The 5,532-nt window shown below is 44.8% G+C and overlaps 1 protein-coding gene across 2 annotated transcripts in view; it reads right to left on the bottom strand.

The window, feature by feature from the left end:
• The window catches only part of LOC143767210 (uncharacterized), a 249,585-nt gene that overhangs the window by 130,922 nt on the left and 113,131 nt on the right, over positions 1 to 5,532 (bottom strand). The window lies entirely within an intron of this gene.

The raw sequence follows: 5,532 nt of genomic DNA on the forward strand, positions 1-5,532 counted from the left end.
TTTTAGCCCCCAGTTTTGTATTTTCCCAAGGGTAACAGGAGAAATTGGACCCCAAAAGTTGTTCTCCAATGTGTTCCGAGTACGCTGATACCCCATATGTTGGGGTAAACCCCTTTTTGGGCACACGGGAGAGCTCGGAAAGGAAGGAGCACTGTTTTACTTTTTCAACGCAGAATTGGCTGAAATTGAGATCGGACGCCATGTCGCGTTTGGAGAGCCCCTGATGTGCCTAAACAGTGGAAACCCCCCAATTATAACTGAAACCCTAATCCAAACACACCCCTAACCCTAATCCCAATGGTAACCCTAACCACACCTCTAACCCAGACACACCCCTAACCCTAATCCCAACCCTATTCCCAACCGTAGATGTAATCCAAACCCTAACCCTAACTTTAGCCCCAACCCTAACCCTAACTTTAGCCCCAACCCTAACTGTAGCCTTAACCCTAACCCCAACCCTAACCCCAACCCTAACCCTAGCCCCCAACCCTAGCCCCAACCCTAACCCTAGAGAGCTATAATTTTTCCATATTTGAGTCCACAGAGTCATGTGAGGTATTGTTTTTTGCGGAACGAGTTGACGTTTTTATTGGTATCATTCTCAGGCACGGGAGATTTTTTGATCGCTTTTTATTCCGATTTTTGTGAGGCAGAATGACCAAAAAACAGCTATTCATGAATTTCTTTTGGGGGAGGCGTTTATACCGTTCCGCGTTTGGTAAAATTGATAAAGCAGTTTTATTCTTCGGGTCTGTACGATTACAGCGATACCTCATTTCTATAATTTTTTTATGTTTTGGCGCTTTTATACGATAAAAACTATTTTATAGAAAAAATAATTATTTTGGCATCGCTTTATTCTGAGGACTATAACTTTTTAATTTTTTCGCTGATGATGCTATATGGTGGCTCGTTTTTTTGCGGGACAAGATGACGTTTGCAGCGGTACCATGGTTATTTATATCCGTCTTTTTGATCGCGTGTTATTCTACTTTTTGTTTGGCGGTATGAGAATAAAGCGGTTTTTTGCCTCGTTTTTTTTTTTCTTTACGGTGTTTACTGAAGGGGTTAACTAGTGATATAGTTTTATAGGTGGGGTCGTTACGGATGCGTCGATACTAAATATGTGTACTTTTATTGTTTGATTTTTTTTATTTAGATAAAGGAATGTATTTATGGGAATAATATATATTTTTTTTCTTTATTTAGGTTTGTTTTTTCTTTTTTTTTCTTTTACACATGTGGGAATTTTTTTTTTTACTTTTTTACTTTGTCCCAGGGGGGGACATTACAGATCGGTGATCTGACAGTGTGCACAGCACTCTGTCAGAGCACCGATCTCACTTACAGCCGTGCAGGCTGCAGCTTTCATCCGCAGCCTGCTCGGCACCCGGAAGTAATCCCTGCAGGACCCGGATGCAGCCCCGTGGCCATTTTGGATCCGGGGCCTGCAGGGATAGGAGGTAGGAGACCCTCGCAGCAACGCGATCACATCGCGTTGCTCCGGGGGTCTCAGGGAAGTCCGCAGGGAGCCCCCTCCCTGCGCGATGCTTCCCTGTACCGCCGGCACACCGCGATCATGTTTGATCGCGGTGTGCCGGGGGTTAGTGTGCCGGGGGCGGTCCGTGACCGCTCCTGGCACATAGTGACGGATGTCAGCTGCCATAGGCAGCTGACACCCGGCCGCGATCAGCCGCGCTCCCCCCGTGAGCGCGGCCGATCGTGCTGGACATAATATTCCGTCCTTGGGAATTAGGGCCCACCCCACATGGACGGAATATTACGTCCAATGGCAGAAAGGGGTTAATACAGTAAAAAAGGTCAGGGGTCAACAATGCTCGCCTTCCCAGGTGTCAGCACTAGTGCACTCAGGATGCAGTGTTTTCTGCATCCTGAGTGCCATAGTTCTGACACACGGGCAGGTGAGTAAAGATATGAGGTGGATTAGCTTCATCATCTCTTCAGTCTGCAGTAATATATAGTAATATAGAAATGCAGACTGAAAAGACAAAGGAGCTAATCCAATGTCACCTACCATAGCACTGACCTGAGAGAGAAGAGGTGTAGTGTAAGGGTACCGTCACACAGTACCATTTACATTGCTACGACGGCACGATTCGTGACGTCGCAGCGTCGTATGATTATCGCTCCAGCGTCGTAGACTGCGGTCACACGTTGCAATCACGGCGCTGGAGCGATGCCGAAGTCCCCAGGTAACCAGGATAAACATCGGGTTACTAAGCGCAGGGCCGCGCTTAGTAACCCGATGTTTACCGTGGTTACCAGCGTAAAAGTAAAAAAAAACAAACAGTACATGCTCACCATCTGATGTCCGTCCGGTCCCTTGCCGTCCGCTTCCCGCTCTGACTGAGATCCGGCCGTACAGTGAGAGCAGAGCGCAGCGGCGACGTCACCGCTGTGATCTGCTCTCACTTTCCGGACGGCAGACAGTCAGAGCGGGAAGCGGACGGCAAGGGACCTGACGGACATCAGATGGTGAGTATGTACGGTTTGTTTTTTTTTACTTTTACGCTGGTAACCACGGTAAACATCGGGTTACTAAGCGCGGCCCTGCGCTTAGTTACCCGATGTTTACCCTGGTTACCAGCGAACGCATCGCTGGATCGCTGTCACACACAACGATCCAGCGATGACAGCGGGAGATCCAGCGACGAAAGAAAGTTTCAAACGATGTGCTACGACGTACGATTCTCAGCTGGGTGCCTGATCGCAGTAGCGTGTCAGACACTGCGAGATCGTAACGATATCGCTAGAACGTCACGAATCGTGCCGTCGTAGCGATAAAAATGCCACTGTGTGACGGTACCCTAAGACATGGGTGACATAACCCAATTTGGTTATAATCCAATCCCTGTCTTATGCAATCTGCATGATACAGTGAGTGAACTATATAAAAACTGTAGTTGTGAACCGGTGATCACCTTATTAAACTTTAAAAATTATTATTCTAATATAGAGGACACTTGGAACAGATGTTTAAATATAGGTGTTTTATTGACCGCAAACATTAAAGTAAATTTAAATGATTACAGGTACATAACATTCCACAACATTACAAGAACACTAAACCATGTCATCTCGCCAGGACAGATGTCCACTCTCAGAAACAAAGTAGGACGCAAAGGGTGATGATGGTAATCTGGCAATGGGTTAGAAACAGGTTCATCAAGTTCAATGTTGGGTGGCTCTTTAGCCATTATGTAGTTCTGCAGAACCACACACACCTTCACCATCTCATCGACTGTCTCAATTTTGAGATTAATGGCTGTCCCTAAAACGTGCCATTTTAAGACAAGGATACCAAAGGCATATTCAACAGTTCTTCTTGCCCTGGTCAGTCTGTAATTAAAAATCCTTTTTGTGTGGTTCAAGTCCCGACTGGAGTATGGTTTCAGGACGTTTCCACACATCTGAAAGGCCTCATCCCCAACCACAATAAATGGCATTGGCGGGCCTTGAGTGTTGGGAAGAGGTTGTGGCAGGGGGAAATTAAAATAATTCCCATACAACCTTTGGCCCATGTCCGAGTTTTTAAATGTCTGGGAGTCATTACCACGACCAAAAGATCCAATGTTTACGGCGACAAACCTACAGCTGAAATCGCCATTAGCACTATGGAAAAATATTTTTATAAATACAAGTATAATAAGTATTATTATAAGTATATTATAAGTACTCGGATCCAGTTCCAGCCGGTCTGGTAATCCTGATATGCTTTCCGTCCACTGCTCCCAAACAGTTGGGAAAATCACAAACTTAAAAAAATTGGTCTGAAAGTTTGCTGCCAGATTTCCGTGGTGGGTAGGGGGATAAAATCCGCACAGAGAACATCCCACAAAGCTCGACAGGTGTCTGTGACAATCCCAGATAGTGCTGAAATTCTTATCCGGAACTGAAAATGGAGTGATGATAGGGTCTCTCCGGTAGCCAAGAATCTGCCAAAAAGTGAAAGAAAAAAATAAATCAGAACAATAATATTTGTGACTGGGCTTTTGCAAAACAGAGAAAGAAAGAAAAAAAAAAAAAGAGAAAGAACATGGCTTTTATAGCAATATTATTTAAAACAGTAATTTAGCAAAACAAAAGAAGGGAAAAATATTAAGCACATGGCATAACAATAATAATTATGACAGGCGTTAATGTTTAAATATTACAATACCTTAGTATCACCAGCAGACGTTCCTCAGCAGGAATCACTCTAGGGAGCTGGGTGTCCTGCCTGCTGATGGCTCCTTGTACACGGTCCAGCAATTCCATGAAGCTGTCTTGAGACATCCTCGTGTACTCAAAATATTTCTGTGGGTTTTCACGGAGCTCACTGAATAAGGAGTGGTAGGCTCCTGTTGTGAACTCTGTTCTTGGGCTCCCTCTTGTGGTCACGAGTGGTACTGAGTGAGTGCTGTCTTTGGGCTCCCTCTGGTGGCTCTTTGTCTTTCTGCGGGTCTGTGGCTGGGATCAGCTGTCTCGTCATCTGCTAGTTGGATCCCTATTTAGCTCACCTGGACTTTCAGTTGTTGCCTGCTGTCAATGTATTCAGTGCTATTCTGATTTCTCCTGACTACAGTCGTTATCAGTCTCTCCAAGAGAAGCTAAGTTTCTGTTTGTTCATATTTTGCTCATCTGCGTGCTATATGTTTCTTTGTTTATTATGAGTTCTGTCCAGCTTGCTAATATGTGATTCCTCGCTTGCTGGTAGCTCTAGGGGGCTGAGTTTCTCCCCTCACACCGTTAGTTGGTGTGGGGGTTCTTGAACTCTCAGCGTGGATTTTTTGAATAGGGTTTTTTACTGACCGCACAGTTTCCTATCTGTCTTCTGCTATCTAGTGATTAGCGGGCCTCATTTGCTAAATCTGTTTCATTTCTACGTTTGTATTTTCCCCTTAACTCACCGTTATTATTTGTGGGGGGCTTTCTATATCTTTGGGGTATTTTCTCTGAGGCAAGTGAGGTCTTGCTTTCTCTCTTTAGGGGTAGCTAGTTTCTCAGACCATGAAGAGACGTCTAGGATTTCAGGAAACGTTCCACGGCTACTTTTAGTGTGTATTGGATAGGATCAGGATTGCGGTCAGTCCAGTTACCACCTCCCTAGAGCTCGTTCTATGTTCAGTTACTTAGCTGGTTAGATCTGCGATCCTCAGCCACTAAGGATCATAACAGGCTCCACGGCTCTGTCGTAGTTCAAGAATCGGGTGCTGCCAAAAGCGCCCTTCTCTGTTTTTCTCTTTTCCGTTTTTGCTCACAAGCAAATGCAAAGGAAAGAAAAAAGTTGACATCCAAATCCAGATTCCGATAAAAACTCTTCATGCGAAGATCCATCTTGACACAGGATACAGGAGCAAAATGTGAGGATTTCATCTGTACAAGGGTTTATATAGTGAAATCCCAAGAGCCACTCTCATTGGGCGTGGATTGTTTCAAGGAAATTCTTCTTGAAACTATTTTTTCCTATCAAACGCATGGGCATAAAAAACGAGAACACATGCAAAAACGCATACAAAAGCGTGCAAA

Source organism: Ranitomeya variabilis, chromosome 4 (genome assembly GCF_051348905.1).
Source record: "Ranitomeya variabilis isolate aRanVar5 chromosome 4, aRanVar5.hap1, whole genome shotgun sequence".
NCBI classification, from domain to species: Eukaryota; Metazoa; Chordata; class Amphibia; order Anura; family Dendrobatidae; genus Ranitomeya; species Ranitomeya variabilis.